Source organism: Hyperolius riggenbachi, chromosome 3 (assembly GCF_040937935.1).
Source record: "Hyperolius riggenbachi isolate aHypRig1 chromosome 3, aHypRig1.pri, whole genome shotgun sequence".
NCBI lineage: Eukaryota > Metazoa > Chordata > Amphibia > Anura > Hyperoliidae > Hyperolius > Hyperolius riggenbachi.
In genome coordinates, this window is record NC_090648.1 from 355,870,376 (window position 1) to 355,897,979 (window position 27,604).

A 27,604-nucleotide genomic window follows, 5' to 3' on the forward strand; every position below is an offset into this window, starting at 1 on the left:
AGGTCGTGGAAATGGCATGAATGGACCTGTATGTAAGCTCATTATCTGGTTCTTTGCAGCATGCAATCTGTATTGTCTCTGAAGTACAAACCTCACTCAGCATCTTAGTGTATGTTGGGACTCATAATCTTGTGTTGCCTTAGAAATGGATGTTACAGTTGGTTGAGATATTTATTAAAGCACACCCAACCTAAGGCAAAGCTACCTGAGGTAAGCACAGAGGTATGTTGGTGCTGGGTCCATATGTGTGTTGCCCATGTCTCTCCTCATTCCCCCATTCTCCGTAATTGCACCCTGAAAATGTCGACTTTTGGCTTAAGTTGAATTTTCAGACAGTAAGAGGTAGTCTTGCTGCAATTGCCCGGCTATCACCATCACATTTCCTCCTCTTCCCCACCTCATTCACTCCCCTTACGAGAAGGAAGTGGGAAGTTGATAAAAAAGAATATAACAGCAAGCCAGCTTCTTCCTGTCTAAATATTTGACTTTAACCAAAAGTTACATTTTTCAAGGAGTGATTATGGGAAATGGTGAGTGGGGATAAGAAGATGAATGGACAATGAACAGAGGTATGTGGATCCAGCTTGAGCATACCTCTGTGCTTACTGTACCTTAGGTAGCTTTGCCTCAGGTCTGGTATCCTTTAAGGTGTTGAGGTTTTGTTTGCTTAGTGTGTTTAGACTAATGTAAAACATGCTATATGAGATACTAATGACTATTTACTCTCTTTTTATAATTTGCTCATGGAATTTAATGTGGTGAAAGCTCTTAAAAGGAATATTTTCAAACACTTCTTCTACGTCAACAAAGGTGTGTGCGGAATGACCTTTGTGATAGAAGTTTATAGAGTTCCTCCTGAGTTCAGGTACACTGTAACAAAGAAATACAGAGATCATTTGTAGCAATTGTCTAACTACAGCTAATTTTTTGCTACAGGTGAAAACATAACTCTACTTTACTAAAAATATTATAAAATAATACTATAACACCCACAAATGATACACAAGCCATTGAACTGTATTATGATTTGAGTGAAACTTTACTTTTGTAAAAAAAATAAAAAAATATTTTAGTTCAGCTCTATATTGCACGTATAAATAACACAAATGATTTCAGCTTGCTTACATTTTTTCCGCATACAAAACAGCTTTTCCACAGTGGTACTAACAGAAACATTCAAATGGGGGGTTCAAGGTCTCTTAGCCATCGCTAGATAAATGCAGGTGATGAGGAGAAGTGATGAGAGGATGATCAGCATCAAATTGACTTCACTCTGAAGCCAATGTTTCATGGATGAGAACCAGTAATGTAATTACAATGAGATTTATTACGATACTGATACTTTGTACACTTAGTGTGTCTGTGTTGACTGATGTAAAGTAAGTGGTGCCCAGATGTATTGTAATTATTCTGAAAATTGGCAGTGGAGTTATAGGTTGAGAAAGTACTTTAAAAGAAGGCTTTTTTTTTTTTTTTGCAGAATATCTTATATATTTATTATATCTTATCCTAGCTTTTATACTTGCTCCTTAGTTTGTGTGACCAATACAGTACCAATACAGTACATATGCAACTTCATGTTGAAATTTCATTGACAAAGTGCCTGCATTTATGCTGTGGTAGAAGTACAGTAGATATTCATGGCATAGATGCAATTATAGTTTTTTGTAATATTTGCATTCTTAGTAAAAGAAGCAAGATTCCAGTTTGTAAGAGAAAAAAAAAAGCGTGAGAGTCACAGATAAAATGCTTATGTTGCTGACATCAAACCGATTTAGGCAATACCTTAAGAGGGAAACCGAGGTGAGAGTGATAAGGAGGCTGCCATATTTATTTCCTTTTAAGCAATACCAGTTGCCTGGCAGCCCTGCTGATCCTCTGCCTCTAATAGTTTCAACCATAGACCCTGAACAATCATGCAGCAGATCTGGTGTTTATGACATTATTGTCAGATCTGACAAGATTAGCCAAGATGCTAGTTTCTGGTGTAATTCAGACACCACTGCAGCCAAATAGATCAGCAGGGCTGCCAGGCAACTGGTAGTAAATAAAAGGAAATAAATATGGCAGCCTCCATATCACTCTTACCTCGGGTTCACTTTAATAAGAGGCCTTGCAGCTCTATGCAGATAGTGTCAGTCAGGAGCAGCTTGGTTTAGATTCAATCTCATTCCTCTTTACTGTGTACAAAACTGTAAGTTCTATCTTTATATTGTGTAAAAAACCTTTAATAACCTACTGCTTTTTAAGCTTTCGAAACTTGGTGTTTCTTTTCCAGGCAAGACAGGCATCATAGAGAAGCCAGAGGTATAACCTGAATCAGCCTTTGGGGGTTATATATTGGAATATCTGCCGCACGACAAATACCAACTAACACCAGACCATACCTCACTGGCTCTACCATTGGCAACATGTATGTATGCGCTTTAACCCTTTCCAGGCTCAAGTGTTCATACAACAAAGTTGACAAGTTCCTCACTCACCAATATGCTCGTCACACTAATTTTCTTGTCTCCTGGAAAGTTTGATCTGGTCCACGGGTCCTGCCTGCGGGACTCTGCATGGAGCTCTCTGAGATGATTGGATATGGTGGCTGGTCTTGTGCCGGGTTACAAATCATGAACGGTGAGTAACCTATGGTCCTGAGCTGGAAAGGGTTACAATTATAAAAAAATTATGTTTGTTTATGATGAACGTGATTAAACATAAAGCTAATTAATTAGAAAATATGGTGACTCAAATTTGTAAGTATTCCATTATTTGGGACCTATTTTTGGAGAAACATCTGTCTTAAAATGTCCATTTTTTATCTGTTAAGAGCAAGTATCAATGAGTAACATTCATGTGACTTCTTTCATTTCTTAGTAAAGCTAATTTACCTTTGCAAGGACTGATCTGAACACTATAGTTACTAGAATAAACTAGTAACATTTCTTCTGAATATTTTGTGTTTATTACATGCAGAAATGTAATATGAAATTCAGACCATTCAGACTGAGACTCTCACTCAGGGGAGGAGTGGGACCATTTGGCTTGCGGGGGGGGGGGGGGGGGGTGCAAAACAACCAAATGGCCCTTGGAGGTGGGTAATGGGAAGGACGAGAGCCAAAAAAGTGCATAGTCTCACAAGTATAAACTATAGTGAGAAACAGTTCCACTGCTCCAGCTTTTTAGTACTCAACAGTGCGTTTCCTGCTTTTCAGCATGTTGCAGTGTCTGAACTTCCCCCAGAACATGATACAGCTTTCTAGCTTAGAACACAGTATGTTCAAAGTTGTGTAATACAAATTCATCGGTGACAGAGGCAGGGATTACTCTGATATAGATCTGGCTGATGTTGGACACCACCTATGACTGCTAACAGACAGTGGGCCACCTATAAGTGCTGGGAGATATTGGGAGCTCTCTATGACTGCTGGCAAATATTGGGGGGTATCTGTTACTGCTGGTACATACTGAGAGCCATTGATGACTCCTGGCTGATATGGAGCCATAAATAACTGCTGGCCAAATTTGGCGGTCACCTACAGTATGTTTGCTGGCCAATATTGGAAGCCACCTATGACCAATGGCTGATATTTTGGGCCACCTATGATATTGAGGGCCAGCTATGTCTTTTGTCAGATATTGGGAGCCTCCAATGCCTACTGGACAATATTGGGAAACACATATGAGCGCTGGCAGGTATGACTGCTGGCAGATATTGTGAGCCACCTATGACTGCTGATGGAGATTGAGGGGCCACTAGTGATTGCTGGCCAAGGTGGGAGTAACCCGTAAGTGTTTCAAGATTGAGAAGGACTGCCAGGGAGCATTGTCAATCATCTGGCAATCAGTTCACCATGACTTCTTCTATAAGATGCAACAGTTAAGTTCATGAGCTCTGTCTCCCTCAAACTATATTCAAGGTGAGGCTCGGGAGTCTGTGTTCTCTGGCGTTTCTGCAGAGCCGAAGGCAAATGGTAGTAAGGAATTGATTATTAAGAGTGTGGTCCTATTAGCGTATGTAGATGGCCTCCAAACAGCCACTTTTAAAGGAAAAATAGTGCCCCGGGGGAAATAGCCTAGAACGGTCAGAAATGCACATTTCCAATTTTGCTTAAATTCCGATTTCCATCAACGCCAATTTACGGTTTTCATCTTTCCAATTTCCATTTTTCTGATTTCAGTTTTTCCAATTTTCCGAGGAGAATTTTGTCATTTTTTTTGCATCAGAGAATTAAAAAAATAACAAACAAAAAAATGTAAACTGGAAAATCAGAAAAACTGAATCATGTGATTGGTCTAAAATTACTGCGGTAATCCGATTTTTGGGGAAAAATTCTGCATTCTCTGATTGGTCCAATGCTTCCAAGTTTTGTGGTTGGGCTAAAATTACAGAGTTGAGGTAAATTGGATTTCCGCGGAATTCTGACTTCCAATTGCAAAGGCCAATTTTGCAGAATCCGAATGGGCATCCCTACTCCTACCCACAGTCCTCTCCTGCTTTGGCGGTCAGTTTACAGTCGTGGTACAATTTATGATTACACCACAATGAAAATTGAGGAGTCTGTCTCAGGAAATCAAATGACTAATTTGCTCAGTGTCTCATTTACTTTAACCTTACAGAGAATACTTCTAAGTGTGTAGAAGGCACCGGGTTACTTAAAGAAGAAACCGCTTTAAGTTTGCTAACTTTGTAGCATTACAAAACATAGGCTTCAATTCATCAAAAGGTGTTCGATAACAAAATCCCAGTCCTTAAAATACCGCATTCTGTATTTTACACTTCACTGTGCTAATTCATCAATATTTTCACACATGTGGTAGATGTTCGGTAAGTTACCGAAGAGGTCCGTGCAGTGAGGGCATTACAATAGGAAAGAGGCAGCACCGACATCCCTATACATGTGCCTTTTATATTTGTTGTGCTGCCTCTGCTCTTGCTGAATCTGTCTCATTAGTCTTAAGTTTCTATTTACTTGCCACAGCTTAGATGAACTGCTGAGAAACATTACACATTCCCTGCTTAGGTCATTTTGCCACGAGCTCCCACTTGCATCCCTGCATATTTAAACAGGCACTCAAGGGGTTACACTACCGAAGGGTGCCTAGAAAAGAAGGGTGCCTGGAAAATAACTTTAATTCTTTTCTCTCCCCTGGCTGCCTGGGCGAGTCTGTTCCACCCGAGAAGCCTGGCCAACCTATCAGCAGCACTTGCAGGGGACAGGAGAGGTTTCTATGGTCCTGTCACACACGGATAAAAGTGGATAAAAACTTTAAAATTTGCTGGGAGGAAGTGGTGGACTTACCTCCATAAAGCAGACACGAAAGACTGTCTGAATAGTAGTCACATTTATTAATAATTAGTACCCCAATGTGACTACTATTCAGACAGTCTTTCGTGTCTGCTTTATGGAGGTAAGTCCACCACTTCCTCCCAGCAAATTTTAAAGTTTTTATCCACTTTTATCCTGCTGGCGCCTCAGTTCTCCTACTGCTATACCGTGTCCACCCCTGGTGGAGGGGTGATCTACCCCCTTTCGCATCTAGAGAGAGCGACTTCTTATCCCTGAGTGAGGACAGGTCTAATCTCCTCACCTGCCTATACAGTGGTTGCCTGTGTGGTAACCCATGTTTGTGAGTATAATTTTCTCACGATAACCTTTACTTCATTTATGCTTAACATACTACACTATATTGGGCTCTCGGTTTCTCTACACTTTATCTCTCTACAAGCCTGTCACACACGGAGAAGGCATTCCAAGCTCCTTATCAACAGGGGAGAGCTGGAGATAAACACCGCACATGTTATCGAATGCTGTGAGCTTGATGAATTAACATTTGCTGACATTTTACTGACATGTGTTGAGGTAATCACTTAACAAGTCGGTAATTTATCTCTCTACACAGGAATGTCTGCTTCTCATGCGGTAACTGCTTTGATGAATTAACAGTTTACTAAGTGCTCCGTAAAGTCAGCTGTTTTCAGCATTACCGAATGCGGTAATGCTTGATGAATTGAAGCCATTATGTTCTGTTTGCCGTTTCTTTCCTTCTTGCCAAACCTTTAGGACCTGTTTTCATTTGTGCTTTATTCACATAGTTTCTGCACATGCAATTCGGATGGGGAAACACAGCCTATTGGAATCAATAAGCTGCAGTTCAAATCACATGCATGGAAAAAAACATACAGCATGCTGCATGATTTCGCCTCACACATGCGATTCCCTACAGGTGTACGTGGCAAGGCTAGAGGTAATTACATGAATACACACAATGTGCAGCTTGTGATTCAGAAACGTGCGCAAGACACAAGTGGAAAAAAGAGCTTGCAGTAAACCAGTAAGTTGAGTACTAAAATGTTTACTTGTAATATTTCACAATGTAATTTAAAACACACACTTAAATTCATATTTTAACTCTAATCATAATAGATAGAAAGCTAGATGGAAATATTAAAAATATGCTGAGATAATAGGATGATGAGATTGTCAGGATGGCATATTCTTGGAGGAGGAAAAGCTTTGCTTTTCCCTGTTTCTATCTTACCGCCAGACCTCAGGTTTCAGGCACCCGCAGTTGCCATGGAAGGAATTAAGCAGCTCTCCCCAAAAGTAAGCTTAATTTTCACAGTGCTTTAAGTGTATGTCAAGTAACAGAAAACGATCTGTAGTGTTTTCAGTGTGGTCTTACTGTAATCAGTCTTTTTGGAAATGTAATGGTTTTCATAAAATTCTCCAGTGACTCTTTGCGTCTTGTAAAAACACCCTTATTAAGCGCTATATCGTCGACCTCTTCCACACCTTTTGTGTGGTAACCTCTTCTGTGGTTTACATTTAACTTCATGTACATTCAGTGGGTGTTCAGTTATGACATCTTAAAGTAGTTGTAATAAAGATGCCTTGTAGCCTGATACCAATGTAATGCACCTGAATCCTCCGGGGAAACTATACTGTTTGTGAACTGTTGATGAATTCTGTGCTATGGTCTCTTACCCTCTCCACTCCTTCCATAGCTCCTGATGATGTATATACATGGAAAACATTCCAGTCTTATCTCATCTGCTTTAATTGTGCTTACATAACCCTCTTGTGAAGACAGGTGCATTCCTTTCTCCTTTCCTGATTCACCCAGTGCCACCCCCACTGGGGGAGGAGATAATACCACACGCAGGGCCAATAGTGACAAAAGAATTCTAGAATAAACACAACCTGGGGCCCCTCATAAGTGGCATTAGTGTGGAGACCATTTATTTCTGGCAAATCCCTCCAATGGTTTCCTGAGTTAGTTGCTGCCCCCCTCTGGTCTCTGCATAACTATATAGTGATCCCTGAGGCCCATACACAGTTGTAGCAGCATGGAGACTCATCTGTCTGGGCCAGCATGCTCCTCCATTATGCACTCTGATTTTCCTCCTCACAGAAGCGCCTTTCCTCTGTGACCCAGCGCATGTTATTACATAATAACATGCTGACAGCCGGGTAACTGAGAAGAGGCAGCCAGCGGGGTTAAAGACAGGAATGCATAGACTAATGGAGGAGCCTGCCAGCCTGGACAAGTTAGTAGCTATGCTGCCGAACACTGTGTAAGGGCCCCAGGGACCACTAGGCAGTTGGGGGAGTACTGGGAAGAGGGTAAGCAACACTTGGAAGCCCTTAAGCTATCGCCCTGGTTGCGCCTAGTGTTGGGCGAACAGTGTTCGCCACTGTTCGGGTTCTGCAGAACATCACCCTGTTCGGGTGATGTTCGAGTTCGGCCGAACACCTGGTGGTGTTCGGCCAAACTGTTTGGGGTTCGCCCGAACTGCGGAATGACTAGCCGAACAGGGCCCCCTATGGGGTCGCAGGCATAAGGGGGGAGCATGCCCCGATCGCGGGGGGGGGGGGCGGAAATTCCCCCCATCCCCTCCGCTAGCGCTCCCCCCTCTGCCCGCTTCCCTATACAAAAGTTTCAGGAAGTAAAACAGTACCGGTGGTACTAGTGGGTGGCTGGCAGTGGGCGGCACTGTGAAGTGAGTGACTGAGGAGGAGGAGTCCGGAGAGTGACGCGTTGAGGGAGGCCGGGCAGCGGGCGGTTCAGCAGTAGTACCGTACTACTGCTGAACCGCCCGCTGCCCGCCCTCCCTCAACGCGTCACTCTCCGGACTCCTCCTCCTCAGTCACTCACTTCACAGTGCCGCCCACTGCCAGCCACCCACTAGTACCACCGGTACTGTTTTACTTCCTGAAACTTTTGTATGGGGAAGCGGGCAGAGGGGGGAGCGCTAGCGGAGGGGGTTGGGGGAATTTCCGACCCCCCCACGATCGGGGCATGCTCCCCCCTTATGCCTGCGACCCCATAGGGCCCCCAAAAGCGGGATGTTCGGGGAGTTCGGAGTTCGGCCCGAACATGCCGAACATCGCGGCCATGTTCGGCGAACTTTCCCGAACCCGAACATCCAGGTGTTCGCCCAACACTAGCTTGCGCCTATGGAAGCTCCGGCCCTGACTACACAGTAGAAATATGAACTTAGAGGAGGAGGAAATCTACTATCTGCTAGCCACCTTTATGTATGTAATATTGACTGGTTAAGCCACATGATCAGAATTCTGGGGTACAAATGATATTTTGTACTTATTAAAGTTGCCTAATATGCACAGTTTACCCCATGCAGGGGCTTAACCTTAGACTGTTTCTTCAGATGGGCAGGGCTTTCTTTACCCTTATGTGCTATTACTGCTTTGTACAGCATTACATATATTCCATCTTCATTTATGATGCATTGCTGACCTGTTCAATTGCCTTTTATCTGTAACCTGTTATTTTGTAACTGTCTATAGTTTGTATTCTCTATTCGATATATGAGTCCAAAATAGTACAGTAATAATAAATTGTATAACGTACTTAAATGCAATGGGGCTGTATTATTGCCTTCAGTGATTGCAATATGCTACAGCTTTCATCAAAAGCTCATTGTGTACTGTGAATGCAGGCAGACCTCCTGCCATCTCCTCTCCTTCTCCTCCTACTCCACCTGCTACATCCTCTTCACTGTCATCCTCCTCCTCCTCCTTGGCTGAGTGGCAGTACAACTCTACTGGTGCTGCGATCTCCTCTCCAGCTACACAGCCCCAGCTCCCCAGGGCCTATGCTGCATGGCAGGTACGACGGTATCTTAGACATGTCTTGCCTCAAAGCGGAGAGTCACACCAGCTCTCCTGGCTGCTCTTAACAAACAGGTGGATCAGTGGCTAACCCCGCACCAACTGGAGATCGCCAAACGTGGTGTGTGACAACGGCAGCAATCTAATTCCAGCTTTGAATTTGGGAAAGTTGACACATGTACCCTGCATGGCACATGTGCTGAATCTAATAATTCAGAGATTTGTGTGTAAGTACCCAGGCTTACAGGATGTCCTGAAGCAGTCTAGAAAGGTGTGTGGGCATTTCAGGCGGTCTTACACGGCCATGGCACGCTTGGTCGATATTCAGTGGAGAAAGAACTTTCCGGTGGGGTGCTTGATTTGCGATAGCCCGACTTGCTGGAATTCAACCTGATGTTTAACCGCCTGCTACAACAGGAGAAAGCCGTCAACCAGTATCTCTACAACTTCAGTGAAAGGACATGCTCTGGGGAGATGGGGATGTTCTGGCCGAAGTACTGGACACTCATGCGAAATGCCTGCAGGCTCATGCGGCCATTTGAGGAGGTGACAAACATGGTGAGTCGCAGTGAAGGCGCTATCAGCGACTTGATCCCATATGCTCTCTTCCCGGAGCATGCCGTACGTAGAGTGGTGGATCAAGCTGTGGAGGAGCATGAACAGGGACAGTTACAGGAACAGGAGGAACAGTTGTGGGATCAATTCTCAGCAGAACCAGATGTTTCCTCAACACCAGCGGCAGCACAAAGGGGGTAGAAGGAGGAGGAGGAAGAGTCGTGTGGTGAAGAGAAGTCAGATGATGAGGAAGGTGTTTTTTTGGAGGAGGAGGCGGAAGAACAACCGCAGTAGGCGTCGCAGGGGGCTTGTGCTGCTCAATGTTCCTGTGGTATTGTTCGTGGCTGGGTGGAGGAGGAGAACTTACCTGACATCACTGAGAGAGAGCAAGAGGAGATGGATAGTACTTCTGCATCCAAATGTGTGCAGATGGCATCTTTCATGCTGTTCAGCCTGTTGAGGGACCTCAATTTTTAAAAAAATCAAGGGGAATGAGCTGTACGGGGTGGCCATGCTACTAGACCCTCGGTATAAGCACAAAGTGGCGGAAATGTTACCAACTCACCTGAAGGCCGAAAGGATGCAGCACTTGCAGAACAAGCTGGCAACTATGCTTTACAGTGCATTTAAGGGTGATATCACTGCACAACGGAATAAAGGTGCCACTGCCAGTAATCCTTCTCCCATATCCACGCAGGCAAGGACAGGACGCTCCAGTGATCTCATGGTGATGTCGGACATGCGGACATTATTTAGTCCAACGCCTCGCCTTAGCCCTTCCTGATCCACCCTCCACCAATGCCTCGACTGGCAGGTAGCCGACTACCTGGCCTTAAGTCTGGATGTAGACACTATGAGCAGCGATGAACCCCTGGACTACTGGGTGCGCAGGCTTGACCTGTGGCCAGAGCTGTCACAATTTGCCATCCAACTTCTGTCTTGCCCTGCCTCAAGCGTCCTGTCAGAAAGTACCTTCAGCGCAGCTGGAGGCAATGTCACTGAGAAGAGAAGTCGCCTAGGTCACAAAAGTGTTCAGTACCTCACCTTTTATCAAAATGAATGAGACATGGATCCCAGAGGGCTACTGCCGTCCGAAGACTAAGTCAGTCCCCACACACCGCATCTCTGCCTGCATGCTGTGTAACTGCTGGCCCCAAGACTAAGTCGGTCCCCACACAGCATGTCTGCCTGCAGGCCACTTGGCTGCCTTCTCCGCCACCACCAACAGGGTCCAAGACTCCAGGCGAATTCCTGAATTTTTAAGGCTGCTAGCAGCGGCCGCTAACAAAAACAATAACAATTTTTTCTGGTGTGTGTATTTGCCTGCAGCTACACTGCAACTGCAACAACAAAACAATAGGCATGTACTTGTGTCAATTCCCCTTCGTGATTGTTACCTTGCTGCGGTGAAGGGGCTTGCGTATCAGGTTTGGCACACCCAAGATAATAAAGCCGTTGCTTCATTGTGGACAGACCAAATTCGATCAGCTGGACAGTCACTGTTGTTCTGTCATTGAACTACCTCAGCCCGGCGACCATATGGGCTTGAAAACCGCTATCGCCTGCACTCTCGCCATGGTGTGCACCAGTCCAGCATGGCCGTCACTACACAAACAGCTGTTTGCAGTGCGTTACACAGTGAGTTTGGTCTGTCAGTGTGAAGCAGTACACTAATTACACTACCTGATTGATGTATACACATGCAAGATGTTTTAAAGCACTTTAGGCCTCCAATTTAGCATGCAATGGGATATCTGCCCTTAAAACGCTGCTGTGCGTCAAATCCGGATTTTTTCCCGGGACTTTTGGCATGTATTTCACTCCGCCATGCCCCCTTCAGGTGTTAGACCCCTTGGAACATCTTTTCCATCACTTTTGTGGCCAGCATAAATGTTTCTAGTTTTCAAAGTTCGCCTCCCTATTGAAGTCTATTGCGGTTTGCGAAAGTTCACGTGAACTAAACTCTTGCGGAAGTTCGCATTCGAGGTTTGCGAACTGAAAATCGGAGGTTTGAGCCATCTCTACAGCTAAGTGAACTGAAAACTTTGAGAATGAACCCTTCCAGTAACTTGGAATTTTGTTTTAGGGCTCGTTTCCTATGTTAAAAAGCAAACTGTAGCGATTTTAAAATCACTAGCAGTTTGCGGTTTTGCGATTAAGAGCAAACGCTCTAGTGGAAAAGGGCCCTGAGTGCCGTTTATGAAATTCTTTTTCTGCATCCTTTCTGTTGTACATGTGATGTGGCCTCTCGACCCTATTTAATTTACTTTTTCTTCTAAAATTATACGAAGCTGATATTTTCACTTTTTATCAATAAAATGCCCTTTAAGCCATCAGCAAGAAAATAATACTTTTTACCATACTTTTTCACCTACTTTTTGGTACTTTTTAAATTGCAGAGTGCTGAAAATTTGTTTTAGAGAACATGAAAAATTAGGTCCTGGGGAAAAAAACGAGGAAAAAAACTTAGGAGAAAAAATTACTTAAATAAGTCTCTCTGGGTTTATTTATCTAATTAGTTTGTGAATGAGGCCTTGTGATAAAAAAAAATAGCAACTAAAGGGCTATAGAGAAGCCATCCTGGAGCACTGGAGGGGATTTAAGAATAATACACACCATGGAATTTCCCATCAGATAGATGGGTCGATAGATAATTTCCGACAGATCCGATCGGATTTGCAATCGTTTTTCAGATCGATTCTATGATCACTTCTATGCAAATTGATCAGAAAAACGATCGTAAATCATCTATTCGTCGAAAAATTGGGTTGAAAATGATCTATTTGACCCATCCATCTGACGGGAAATTGCATAGTGTGTACCAGGCTTTAGGGCCGTAACTTTGCTGGGAGCATGCAATGGAGATCCTGGCAACAGAAAATGGTACAGTATGTAGATAAGTAATTTTTAATTCTAACATTATGCTCTATTTCTCTTATGCATGGGGTAATACTTTATAGCCGATTTTAGGATTTATATCTATGAAGCTCATTAAATAGTATCTCTGGTTGCAGAAAGTGAACAGTAATACTTTTTATGTGGTCAGGATCAAGATTAAATCCAATAACCTCTTATCATTATTAGGAATTGTTCTCAGTCTACCTTGAAACTTTGATCCTTAATTTTCTCCTCTGTCCTGCTGCCTGACACTAACTGCTGATTTTGCCCCTTCAGAAAATTTTAGGTCAGAGCAATTAGCTTTTATTTCTTAACGAGGTAATGATCTAACCGTGCGCTCCTCTATTTGCTCCAATAATGTTTCACCTGGATGTTACTACCAGTCTATGTATATGCAAATGCTACTGGGTCGCTAACTACCAAACAGAGTGTATATCTCAGTTAAATGGACAAAGAAAAGGAAAGGTATAGCGCTCAACAGTTCAAAAACAGATAGTCAGACCGATATGGTCTTAGCTCCTTTTGGGCTCCTTCCAGTAACTACCGTAGTTATCCCTATACCACAGTGTCAGACATAAAATACAAGTAGGAATATAAAAATATAAAAAATATAAAAGTCCCAAGAAACATAAAAGTCCCAAAATTTCTTCTATAATTCTTCATACAAGATCTTCCTCAATGTAAATGCATAACACACATGCGCTCACCAGATCCTATGGCCAACCAATCACGATCGGCAATCACGCTTATGATAATAATCCGTGGTCATCAACGGCTTGCTGCACGGTTCCCGCACCTTCAGTGCTCGGTACATGTAAACAAATACATAATCATAGTGCAACTCCGCATCAAGCTCCTTATTGCACCGCCACCAAAATAAATTCCACTATCATCAGTGAGGCCCTGATTTTTAGTATGCACCCAATGTGCTGTCACCCGTTTTTCAAACCAGCCTCTCACCTGATTTAAATGCTGGCTTTATGACAGACCAGCTTCAGCGTTTTTTTTCAGCGTGACCTGGGAGTTGGATTTTACAATGCGCAATTTTATTTGGAATCTGTGAGTGCACTATTTTTAATTCTTTTACAATAAACAAGACAGTATTACGCTATGTCAAGGCCTGTTTAGTTCATAGGCAACCACAATCTGACTGATACGCCGATTTATGAAAAAAACGCTGAAGCTGGTCTGTCATAAAGCCAGCATTTAAATCAGGTGAGAGGCTGGTTTGAAAAACGGGTGACAGCACATTGGGTGCATACTAAAAATCAGGGCCTCACTGATGATAGTGGAATTTATTTTGGTGGCGGTGCAATAAGGAGCTTGATGCGGAGTTGCACTATGATTATGTATTTGTTTACATGTACCGAGCACTGAAGGTGCGGGAACCGTGCAGCAAGCCGTTGATGACCACGGATTATTATCATAAGCGTGATTGCCGATCGTGATTGGTTGGCCATAGGATCTGGTGAGCGCATGTGTGTTATGCATTTACATTGAGGAAGATCTTGTATGAAGAATTATAGAAGAAATTTTGGGACTTTTATGTTTCTTGGGACTTTTATATTTTTTATATTTTTATATTCCTACTTGTATTTTATGTCTGACACTGTGGTATAGGGATAACTACGGTAGTTACTGGAAGGAGCCCAAAAGGAGCTAAGACCATATCGGTCTGACTATCTGTTTTTGAACTGTTGAGCGCTATACCTTTCCTTTTCTTAGCTTTTATTTCTTGTCTACGGAACTTGTTCTGCCTTTTATGTATCTTGTGCTTGTGATAAATCCTTTACAGCAAACCTAAACTGAAGATCAACTGATAAATGAGATAAACAATTGTATCAATAGTCCGACACCTTCTTTTGTGTGTAATGCTGGGCATACACAGCTCATTTCCTCCTTTCCGACAGGTCCGATGACCCACCGGATTGATACCCCGCTCGATCCCCGCGAGCGGACAATAGCGGGGAATCGAGCGGAAGATAAGGTATTCCTAACACTGCTACTGCCTATAGAGCGTGCCCTAGTGGCTGCAGCTCTGGTGCTTTGAGTCTGCCAGGAGAAAAGCGCAATATAAATGTTATTTGTCTTTCTCTTGACAACTGTTGTTGAACACAAAAGGCAAGGCCATGCCTGGCTACATATCCTTAAGCAGTTGCTGGAAGGTGTAATGGTTAAGGGCTCTGCCTCTGACACAGGAGACCAGGGTTCGAATCTTGCCTCTGTCTGTTCAGTAAGCCAGCACCTATTCAGTAGGAGACCTTAGACAAGTCTTCCTAACGCTGCTACTGCCTATAGAGCGTGCCCTAGTGGCTGCAGCTCTGGTGCTTTGAGTCCGCCAGGAGAAAAGTGTGATATAAATGTTATTTGTCTTGTCTAATTTTTCTCTTAGATTGAGCATAAATGGTACATGCTAGGCTAGTTTAAGCTAGTTTCAGCTAGCTTCAGCAAGCTTCAGCAAGCTTCAGCTAGTAGTGTTGGTAGTATAATGGATATGTTAGTTACCTACCATACACTGAGACCTGGGTTCAATACCCAGCCACGGTATGTAAGCTGGCTTTTGAAATACTGGAATTCCCTGGCAGAAGAGACCCCCCTCCCTCCGGTAGGAGGGAGGAGGGAATAGGTAGAAGGGTAGGAGGGAGGATGGAGGAGAAGTCTACAAGAGGCTAATTAAACTCTCCCTAGCAGAGTGTGTGTAGCAGCTGTCCCTTAACTAATTAGTACAGGCAGACAAGTGAGTCAAATGGCTCAAGGACCTTGCTTTGTATAAGGGGGGTGGGGCTCCACCAGTAAGTGCAGTCTGATTGGCAACAATGTGCCTGGTGACTGTGATGTAGAGGGTCAAAGTTTTGCCGGGAACCGTTCGCCGGCAAACCGTTCAGGACATCTCTAGTTGCGAGGGAATCGTGCAGGCTTAAGAAGCAGAGGAGACCTCACAGCCGCGCCCACTACAATTAGCCAATCCTGAGCGGCGTGAGTCCCCTCTGACGTCAGCCGACCAGCAGGTCAGCTGACGCGCCTCCTCCCAGCATAAAGGTCCTGTCTACGCGCGCGGCCGCGCGGTACAGCAACCCTATGTGCTAATGACAATTCCGTCCCCGGCGTGCTAGACGACGGCGGAACGAAAAAATCCTCCGAGCAGGGAACTGAGGCGGCTGCGGAGACACCCTGCGTGCCCGCAGCCGCAGATGTTACACTGCAACTTGCAAATCTATTGCAAAAGCAATGCCATTTTGTTTGTGACTTTCCATTGTAATTTTTACATTATTTTTCTGCTATTACATTTGAGATTTTTCTCTGTATGCTAGAAAAGAAGGAAGCTCCTTCTGCTTTCCTAGCATGCAGAGAAAAATCTCAAATGCAACAACAAAAAAATTAATGTAAAATTCACATTGAAAAGTTGCAAACATAATAGCATGCAGTACACTTGGAATTGGGCAAAATAAGATCAGAATTGGATTGCAATGGTTTATAACGGATTCACAAGACTGTTATCACTATGAAGAAGTCCTTGCATTTTGTCATTTGCATGTGAGTGGAAAATAATAAATAGTATAAAAGAGCTCTAAAAAACTAAAACAGCAAGTTTAAATTTCTTATTGCCCCAGGCAAAATTTAGGCAGGGAACAGTCTTGCAGGAGCATTTTTCCTGCAAAAAAAAACACAACTGCAAAACATGAAAAAACGGCATGCATTTTCCAAGTGGGGCCAATGACATTAATGGCTAGTGCAGCCGAGCGCATTTTGTTGTCCGCTGTAAAATGTTCACGATTCCAGCAAGTGTGTTCCCTGCCTTAATATTTTTCACCTCCCAACTTGAACTATTCAACTTTTTTATCCATTCCTTGCCCTTAGAAGTGTTTACCTGCCATGCACGAGCTTGACAACCTCTGGTTAGTTATAAGTGAAAGTCACACTAAAGTCTGATTCAAGTCCGAATACAGCTTTGGCTTCTTAAGCCTCAACTACACGGGTAGATGAGGCTCCAATCCGTCGATTAGCCACCGGATCACCTCTTCCGCGTGCCCGCCGCATCCCTGCTTGCCGCGCGTGCGCCGGATTCGATTACCCGCTCGTTCCCCGCCGGCGGCGCTTATCTTCCGCTCGATTCCCTGCCATTGTCCCCTCGCGGGGAGCGAGCAGGGAATCGACGGTGGGGAGATCCGTCCTGTCGGATCTTATCAATCGAGCCGATTGACTTGTATCCTTTTGCAGCCACCTACATCTATGTTATAACATACCCCACCGCGTATGCCTTGTGCTGGGAAACACATTGTTTAGTGTGAATGCACCTTTTCCAGCCCTAACAAAAAGCCATTTCAATCCATTTCAATCCATACCTTGTACTAACATAAATAAAAAGAGAGCAGAAAAAATGAAATAGTAGCAAGTTGCCTTATATAGTTCTGTAAAATCAATCTTTTGTAACTTCAAAATATCCCTTTATACAGTCAGTGTGGGAAGCAGTTGTTAAAAGGTCTCTGAAATTGTACACATACTTTAGGCTGAAGTAAAATGTTTATATATGTTGTTTAACAATTAATTTTGAAGGAAAATTAAAATAGTATAAAGGAGTTGACCCTTGTCCTACATAGTTCAGCTGTTGAGTAAACATAACACACATTTAATTAGCTCTTATATATATATATTTAACTGCCTGTTTTAGCAGCCACTGTGGAGTATTTTGTATGATAAGTGAAAGAAAAATACTGTACCATTCGAAGTAGATAATTGGTTTGCTACTTAGCCACCCCTGCCTGTCCCTTTTCTTGTTGCATTTGTACAGACGAAGTATATGTTTCAAAAATTAAGTAAGGCCTGGTTCACACTGCAAGAGCTTTTTTGGCGCTAGTGAATTGAAAAGCTCTTGCTAATGCAATGCTATGGGTGATTTTTTATAAAATCACAACGCTCAAGTGAGAACAAACTCAAAGTGTTGCATTAGCGCTTTTTTAAAAATCACAAACGCTTAGAAAAACTCTTGCCGTGTAAACCAGCCCTAAAAGAGCAAAAAAAAAAAAAAAATGAAATGGAATACTTAGTAGAGTCCAGAGGCTTTCCCCATCCTCTTTCACAAGCTCTGTCAAATATGTTACCGTGGCTACACACTCATCCCTCTCATTTTTGCATCGAAAATCCTATTTTCGATTTGACAATTTTAATCAAAAAATTGCTTGATTTTGCAGCGAAAACGTTAAAAATCTATATTTTGCTACACAAATGTGGAAAAACAATATTTTTACTACTACTATTTTTCAGCGAAAAAAATATATTTTTGCTGCAAAAATTCATAAACGTCAAAACGCAAAAAATAACAAAGCTTATTTATGATGGAATTTTTGCTCAAAAATCAAATTTAACATTATTTTCATGAAAAATGAATGCAAAAAGAATATTGGCATTTTCACCAATCACTGGCATGGTGCCACTCTTGTGCTTGTGCCTGCGCAGTTTAGCCACACTTGTACATGCATGGGCGAACAGCAGCAAAGCAGAAGGGGGGTCTTGGGGAACAGCGGTGGAGTGGATGAGAATTGGAGAAGCCTCTGTATCATCCAGAGGTTTCCCTCTACTAAGGTAAGTATCTAACTTTTTACCTGACAGAAAAGGTATATAATAATAAAAAAAATGATATAATGAATTTCCTTGTGCTGTACAGATCTTGAAAAGCTGGTCCTTTAACCTGTAGCCGACCGCGTCACGCTGATGGGTGTGGCCGCGGCGGCAGCCCCGTGACCGCCTAACGCCGATCGGCGTAAAGTCTTGGGGCTCTGTTTTGCAGGAGATCGCTCACAGGCTGCACGCGCATCTGCTGCTTGGTGGGCAGAGCTGAGCTCCGCCTTCAGTCTCCGAGCGGCGGTTGCCGCTCGGGAGACTGTTAGATGGCGGAACCGCCGTCTAATCACCCGTACAGTGCTGTGATCTGCAGCAGTGCAGTACTGGGGACAGCCGTGTGACACTGCTGTTCCCTCCAGAGGTCATGGGGATTGGCTGGCGGGGGGAGGGAGGGAGGAATACATTAGTAAAAAAAAATCAAAACACACTTTTTTTTAAATTAAAAAATACACAAAAATAAACAAACAAACAGATAAACAAACATCTGGGGGCGATCAGACCCCACCAACAGACAGCTCTGTTGGTGGGGAGAAAATGGGGGGGGGGGGAATCACTAGCGTGCTGTGTCGTGTGGCCCTGCAGCTTGGCCTTAAAGCTGCAGTGGCCAATTTCTCAAAAAATGGCCTGATCTTTAGGGGGGTTCAATACTGCAGTCCTCAAGTGGTTAAAGTGTCACAGCTTCTTCACAGCACACGTGTCTGTGCGCTCTTTAGCAAATGTATGCAGATACATGCGATTTACCACAGAAATGCATTGCAGCATACTAGTCTGGACAAATACCATATAAATGAGGGGCATTTATATCACTGAATCTGCAGAGCTGTTGTCACTGTAACATAGACACTAGGGAAAAATAAATTGTATTTCAAATCTGCTTGAATGCCAGATAACCTTAAACAACTGTGGCCATCTTGCAAGCCTTCTCTGCACATTAAACAATACATTGATTTATTTAATATATATGGCGGTTACAGTGCATTTGTTACAGAGAATTACAGATGAAGAGGTTTCATCAACTATATGTGTATGAATTTTAAACTAATGCGATAAATTGTATCTATAGTCCAACTTCTAAACAAGACTTTCCTGGTAATCTTATATTTGTATTTAAAGGTTATAATGGGATAAAACACAAAATGTTTGCTCCAACACAATAAAAAAATGACTATAAAAACAGGATAAGACTGATCTAATGTCATTTGGAGGCATTTTAACACTTAACTGAAGCTAACTGATAACCAGGGCTGGTCCGAGGCAGAGGTGAGAGAGGTTTCAGCCTCAGAGTGCAGTGTAGGAAAGGGGGGCACAACTCACTCAGCTATCATTCCCCTATTGTGTTTGAAACAGAGAGGAATAAGGAAAAGGGATACATGGCAGTGACTGCAAGCCAGATAACTAGAGATTAAGGTGTTGAGGAAGTCGGGGGCCCTGGTAAACCTCTTAGTCTAATAGCAATCAGTGTGTGATGGCTGGGGTGGGAGGGGGGCACTTTGGTGTCTCAGCCTTGGGTGCTGGAGGACCTTGTCCCGGCTCTGCTGATAAGATTGCCAATTCAGGACAACTTATCAGATTGACTTGTAATTAAACCATCATTTACAGCCCTGAATTCTCAATCCTTACAGTGAGGGAAAAAAGAAACATTGAACAATTCTAATTTACAGCCCCATACATAAACACATATCTTGTTATGTTACATGTCTCTTCAAGCATTCAACTATCATGGTATGATTATTTCCGGTCTGAAAGCGTGCTAAAAAATAGTCAGTTACTTATTTTCTTCTTGATCATATGTTTTTCAACATGCGCTATATGCACTTGGAAAAAGGTGTGTGTGGGGTGTATGTGTTGGGGTGTTTGCGTGGGTGTCCTCCGGCCACACCAAATTTTTCCCATCTTCCACAAACATACATAGAAGTTAATTGTCTTCCTCCAAAGATAGCCACAGACTATGATGGACATATGATTATGGTAGAGATTACATTGAGAGCCCCTCTAAGAGCCCCTTGTCCAGAGACAAGAGTATATACGGTGTAAAGTGCTGTGGACAATGACAGCGCTACATAAATGATAAATAAGCACATGAATGTGACAAATAAAAGGGTTTGGTATGTGTAATATAACTGCGTAGTATGCCAGTTATGAGTCATATAAATTCACTAATTAAATGCTATACACACATGATATCCCTGTTACTGTTATCATTAGTTTCTCCATCAATATGAACCAGTTGGGCAAAGTTGTCCAAAATGAAACCAGTGCCTCTTGATTGGGGCTACTACAATCACCACTTTTGCTTGGATAGGTGACTGATAATGCCGGAAAAAAACATTCACTCTGTCCAGAAATTATGAATTTTGGAGGTCAATCAGCGGAATAACTACAAATCATGCCCCCCCCCCCCCTCGGAAAAGTTTGATGGGGCCCCATTAAGTTCATACCCATTCCCTTACCTTTCCCTGGTGACCCTCTTGCCTGGGGATGCCCCTTGTAAGGGTCATAAAACAAGTGTGGTCATCATAATCTTCACACCCATAACAAGTGTAGCCACAAAAACAACTGATCTGAGGAAGGAACCCTTTTTGTAGGAAGGGAAAGTTAGTAATTGGGTTTGTTAGTAATTAGTAATTCACATTAATGAATAGTTGGCAGTGATGCCCACCTTTTACTTTAACCTTTCCACTAAGCTCAACCTCCCTAGTGGTAAGCTCAAGTCAGGCTCGGGGTTGGAAATCTGCAGCTCAGAGTGGTAAACCCGAGCTAGACCTCAGGGTGACCACCACGAAGTCTATGCAGAGCAATGGTGCGCAGCAGGCATTTTCACTCACCTCCCCCAGGATTCAGACAGAGGTAACCATTCTTCTTCCTGTCCTCCAAGGCTCTGCATCCCCCTGGTGAGATTGACGCCTGTCATCATGACGACAGATGGCGATCTCAAAATAGGATTACAGCACCACCCGGAATGTGGAGGGAGAACTGCAGCGCTGGACCCCAGGAAGGTGAGTAAGTGAAGGGGCTGCCACAGATCTCTTTTTGGTATGATTATTTCCAGTCTGAAAACGTGCTAAAAAAATTGCACCACTTTTCGACCCTAAAATCTGGATATAATCATACCACCAGGGAGGTTAAAGCAAACCGGAGGAGGAAAAAAAAAGTATGATATAATGAATTGTAAATGTAGTATGGATAACATATAGAAGATTAGTGGCAAAGAAAACTCATTTTTATTTTCAGTTATATAGATATTTTATATAACATTGCATCATTCTGTATTATTTGCAGTTTAGAAAACCACACTCTCTAAAAGCTATAAAACAAAGCAGAAATAATGACCCTTTGAACTTTCATGCAGTAAAACCTTATCTCATGCTGTCGCTCACTGCTTCCTTGCTGTTTAAGTGCTACAGAAAACTGGACTGTATCCAACCCATGTTGGGTCGAAGAGCTCAGAAAAGCTCTTTTGCATAGATAACAACTGAAGATTGTTAACTCTTCCTGGACTGGAAAGCAACATGAGTCTTTTTTTCTTTGCTACTAATGTTCTATTTCCTAGCTGTAGTACACATACAAACGTATTATCTCATAAGTTTATTTTTGCTTCAGGTCTGCTTTAAGGGCTCATTTCCACTTTTCAGAGTTGCATGCAAGCACATGCTGTGATGCAAGATTGCATCTGAACACCTCTAGCCAAGCCATGCACGGCTGTATGGATTTGCATGTCTGACCCTTTTTTTCACTGCTTGCCATCTGACTTTTTCCCTGCATGCAAATCAGTTGGCAACCTATTGATTTCAATAGGCTGTGTTTGCTCGTCTGAATTTACTTGCGTAGAACACAGTGAATCACCCTTAGTAGAAACGACGGCCCTTACACCAACCTAAGTCCAGACCTTTGTGAAATGTCAGTAAATGGAATTAAACCTAAATCTAACTTGAAAATAACAGCTTAGACATAAGTGTTTTTCTAGATCTGTGTAGGCATTCAGTTTCAAAGCTGATTATGAATACTTCTCTGTTCCCAAGTAAATATAAGCTTGGTTATTCATGTTTAACTGACAGGCATATTTGATGTGTGACAGCTATTCAAATGCAGCAAGCTCCAACTGTTAATAAAGACACCTCTTATCAAGTCAGTGTATCAAAAGGCAAAACTCCAGAGTTTATATCCACTCAATATAGCAAGTGATTGATCCTTCCCTGATAGGAAATCAATAGGGTTCTAATTTATTTTCTATTACATTCTACATTGTCCACTTGATCTGTGAATTGAGTTCAGCAGAAATCTATGGGGAATCGAACAAACAGTGGCGTAGCAATAGGAGATGCAGAGGTGGTGACTGCACTGGGGCCTCTGGACCACAGGAGCCCACTAGGGACCTCCTTCATCCATGTTATTGGCTTTTCATTGGTGCTTTGCTGGTAATTAACTCCTTTATCTGTGCATTGCATAGCAGTAATCCTTTATAACATGTTTGCTTACTAAATACACTTCTCTGATACTGCAGCTGTCCTTGATAGGTTTTGGGACTCCATATCAATACTTGGGGCCCCATGTAAAACCTGCACTGGGACCCCAAGCTCCTTAGTTACACCACTGTAATCAAGCCCCTAACATTGTACTGCACAATGCAGTACACCTATCCATAGGTTTATTTGCTTTTTTTATTTGCTTTATTTTACTTTTTTCGGATGAAAGCAACTTTTACATGTCATTCGGAAATCAAGGTGCCAGAGTCTGGAGGAAGACTGGGGAGAGGGAAATGCCAAAATGCCTGAAGTCCAGTGTCAAGTACCCACAGTCAGTGATGGTCTGGGGTACCCTGTCAGCTGCTGGTGTTGGTCCACTGAGTTTTATCAAGGGCAGGGTCAATGCAGCTAGCTATCAGGAGATTTTGGAGCACTTCATGCTTCCATCTGCTGTTCAGCAACTAATCAGATAGGCAGAAGTACAGAAGCGTTAAGCAGGAAGCAAGGTCAGAGGTATAGCCAGAATCATACACAGGTAATCACATACAATATAACAACAATCCTAGTCTTGGTGTGAAGTCCTTGGTTTCAACACCTGGCACTAGTCTAAGGTCTGAGCGCTAACACAAAGTATTCACGACAGCAGACAGTGAACAAATGAAGACTGGAGGCTTAAGAAGCGGAGCAACGCTTCCAGCCACTCCCACCACGGAATCTGCCAATCAGCTGACGCGCCTTCTGCTCGCATAAAGGTCCTGTCTCCGTGCGCGCCCGCGCGAGACAGACACCCTATGAGCCCTCGGCGTGCTAGACCTGTGAACCAGAAGCAGAGACGGCTGTGGTCATAGCCTGCTCGCCCACAGCCGCCAACTTACTAGTCATTACATTATCCTGCTGACACTAATTGTTACAGATCTACTTGTTACCTGTGGGTGTGTGACTGTCCCTAAAGCGTAAGGGTTTGAGAGTAAACGAGGGGTGGGGGGAGGGGGCGCCATTTTTACACCTCATCCTGGGTGCAATTTAGTCTAGAAACTGCACTGCATGTTTGCATGCACATTTGAATAAGAAAAAAAAAAAAGCATTCAGCATTGCCGATTTTTCTCTCCTCTATCTTGCACTTCACAGACTTGCTCTTTACAGTAAGAGCATGCTGCTTTGCATTTCTGGAGGTACTGGGGGACAACCTCAGTGGCTAATGCCACCATTTCTCTTAATTATCAATAATGTGAACTCAGCCTGATGCAGTCTATGCAGCACTTCCCTCTATCCTGTGTTATATTAGAATAGCATTCATGTTCTTCAGCATGTCTAGGCAGCAACATGCACAAACAGGAACACTGCAGAATTTTGATCATTCTGTTCTTTCACAATTCACATCACAGGTATTTTCTGTAGCTCCAGCTGACTTTCTCTTTTAAAGCGTGCTAGCTGATAATGGTGTTCAAACATAACCCTGATTGCCTAACACTTCTCCTGCTAGAAGAACTTAGCTTAGACAGGATTAGGACAGCACTCGAGACAGCAGTTGCAGCTTGTTTAACCTCAGGAGAACTTAGAGCTACTATTCAAGTGGGCCAGGTAAAACAAATAAGAAGAAGATACAGTACTAACACACACACACGTTCCATATACCATATTTAGATATAAAGCTGATGATATCCACAGTATTTTAAAAGCACTCAAAATGCCTGAATGCTAAATGTTAAATATTTTAATGAAAACACAAATCACAATGCATGACAGGAAAAAGAAGGCACAGCCTGAACTTAGAGGGGAAATTATTTAGTGGTCATGCGATCCTTCAGACACACGTTTCCAGGATCTGCAATCCTATGCAGCAGACATTACAAGGATGATGCATCATTATTACATGATGCACAATACCTGTAGATGGGGATAAAACAAACAGCACAGCTAATTCAACATGACATAAGACATTTTACTGAGGCATTCTGTGATTTGCAGAGCTGCTTGGGACTTTAACCCTGCTGTTTCCCTCTAACACACTTGTGTCAGGAAAGTCAACCGGACAGATACCACTTAGTAATACAGCTCTCCAAAATGTACAAAAAACTAGATGGTGACCTTCATGAATTAGATACAGCAGATTTTGTACCTCTGGCAAGCACAGTTATATAATACCCCTCACTAGAGATGAGATCAAGTACAGGAGAGTTTAGTTCCTGTTTGTATTAACCAGAAGTCTCTGGTCACTTAAGGACCAGAGACTTGCTGGTACAAAAAGTAGGGCTCACCGACGTCACAACGCAAGGAACCATTGCTCTCGCTGTTCATGCCGCTCTCCCGTTGCTAATGCCCACTCACTATGCTGTGGCTATGACAGCAGAGCTCTCATAGGCCTAGTGCACACCGGAGCGTTTCCGCAGCGGTTTGCGATCTGCTTGCAGGTGCGGATCCGCTAGGGTAATGTATTTCAATGGGCTGGTGCACACCAGAGCGGGAGGCATTTTGCAGAAACGCATACTCCCGGGCTGCTGCAGATTTTGGATTGCGGATGCGTTTCTGCCTCAATATTAAGTATAGGAAAACCGCAAACCGCTCTGAAAAACGGCACTTCAGAGCGGTTTGCCAGGCGTTTCTTGTTACAGTAGCTGTTCAGTAATAGCTTTACTGTAACAATACATGAAATCTACTATACCAAAACCGCTACACAAAACCGCAAAACGCTAGCTGAAACGCTGCAGAAAAATAAGAAAAAGCGTTTCAAAATCTGCTAGCATTTTGCGGATCTGCAAGCGTTTTTTGGTGTGCACCAGGCCTTATAGTTAACAAAATAAACACTTGTAAAAAAAAAAAAAAAGATTAAAGAAAATACATAAATAATTACCTTAGGGACTAATTTTTTTAAATATGTTTATCATAAGGGTATATTACTGTTATGTTTGCAAATAGGGGCTTGTAATTAGTGATATCGTTTAAACGGATGCAAAACTGAAAAAATACACCTGTCTTTCAAAATAAAATATAGTTGCCATACATTGTATTGGGGACATAATTTAAACATTGTAATAACAAATACAAATGGGTAAATAAAATGTGTAGTTTTTATTCACAGTAGCACATTTTATTTTAAAACTATAATGGCTGAAACCTGAGAAATAATGACTTTTGTTTATTACAGTTATAATGCATTTAGAATAAAATAATTCTTAGTAAAAATTACCACTCAAGGAAAGCTTAATTAGTGGCCTAAGATACCTTAGATAGAGATCATTGTCAGTGAGATAAGTAATGATAGAGTTATTGGCAGATAAAAGGGAGGAGCGCAAAAAAATTGAAAATTGCTCTGATCCATAAAAGGAACACAGCCTGTAGGGGTGAAATGGATAATAGCGGAAATTCACACTCTCACAAAACAATACACAATAATATTGATAATAGTAAAAAAGATTACATTTTTAGTATTTGTCTTTAAGCTCGAGATCTGGAGTAGCACACACAGTTGATAGCTGGATTGAGAAAAGACACAACATAATTTACACTGCTCCCCAATAATCTCAAATAGAATTTAAAAGGGAATACAATGAGAGATATGTCATCAGGCTTTAGTTATTATTGCCATCCTGCCTTGATTATCACATCAGTGACATAGAAAAAAAAACCAGGCTAAAAGTTATTAACTACCTACATATCTGTTCCACTTTATTGACTCATTTATTAACAGGTTCCCCCTCCAAAAACAAACAACAACAAAAAAAAAAACCTTATGCAGAATCCCCATGGATCTGTGGGATCCATATTCCTTGTGTCAGGAGTATGTCCTTGCAGTAAACCCAGCAATGCAGTAGGAATGCAAATGGATATTTACTTCTTTCTAATCTCATTTCCATGGTTGGTCCATTTTGATATCGTGTCTGAAAGAAGCGAATTACTTACACAAACCATTACTAAAGACTATAAACTTATTCTGTAGAAAGCCTCCTTGAGGAAAATTCATAGTTAGGCATGTGATCAAATAAGGTAAGTGACTTAAATTTGTAAGTTTCTTTTTATATGGTCGCAACAATGTGATCAAAACTCACTTTATAGGCTAAAAAAGGAAACAGAGACATACAAATCAATCAACTGATCAAGCTGATCACATTGTTTTCTATGAATTTTCCTGCAGGAGAATTTCTGTAGAATTAATAATTACAAGCGTGGCCAGCGCTGGGGAGAGCCGTCCGCACCCACCTCCTAATATTAAAAACAGCCACTTACCTTAACGTCCATTGGGTTCTGCTACATGCACATTAATTTTCTCATGGAAAGCATTTTGTGCAGTTTGTATCCTTTGGAGGCAGGTGGTGGATGGCTTGCTCCGGTGGTGTGAACCCTGGAGTGAGTGCGCCTGTCCTCCCCCCCCCCCTCTGGAGTGCTGTATGTGAGCCAGCCCTGAGCTCTAAAGCTCGGGGTGACCCATGCTTCTCTCCTTTCTCATGTGGTGCCCCCAAATTAATGCGCATGTAGCAGAACGCAATGGACGTTAAGTTAAGTGCCTGTTTTTAATATTGGGAGGTGGGTGCAGACGTCTCTTCCCGGCGCTGGCCACACTTGGAGGGGGGGTCGTCCACGCCACCCAGCCTCCCCCTCCGGGGTGCCACTGTGGTTTCCAGGCAGTGAGAGAGCCTGGGACCCTGCGGTCCCACCAGTTGTATAAAAAGGGGGCATTGGGAATCCTCCCCGTGGCGCTCCTGGAGGCCTGGAGCACACCAAAAACTGCTAGCAGATCCGCAAAATGCTAGCAGATTTTGAAACGCTTTTTCTTATTTTTCTGTAGCATTTCACCTAGCATTTTGCGGTTTTGTAAAGCATTTTTGGTGTAGTAGATTTCATATATTGTTACAGTAAAGCTGTTACTGAACAGCTTCTGTAGCAAAAACGCCTGCAAAACCGCTCTGAACTGCCGTTTTTCAGAGCGGTTTGCGTTTTTCCTATACT

General features: G+C 42.8%; 1 protein-coding gene across 4 annotated transcripts in view; it reads right to left on the minus strand.

Annotated features, from left to right (window-relative positions):
- HRH2 (histamine receptor H2) overlaps window positions 1-27,604 on the minus strand; it is a 230,029-nt gene that overhangs the window by 13,725 nt on the left and 188,700 nt on the right. For 2 of the 4 annotated variants that reach the window (XR_011030041.1, XR_011030040.1), the window contains one exon: window positions 2,484-2,647. The exons of the other annotated variants lie outside the window; for them this stretch is intronic. The gene's annotated coding sequence lies outside the window, so the exon portion shown is untranslated. The remainder of the gene's footprint in view (window positions 1-2,483; window positions 2,648-27,604) is intronic. 4 annotated transcript variants of the gene reach the window in all.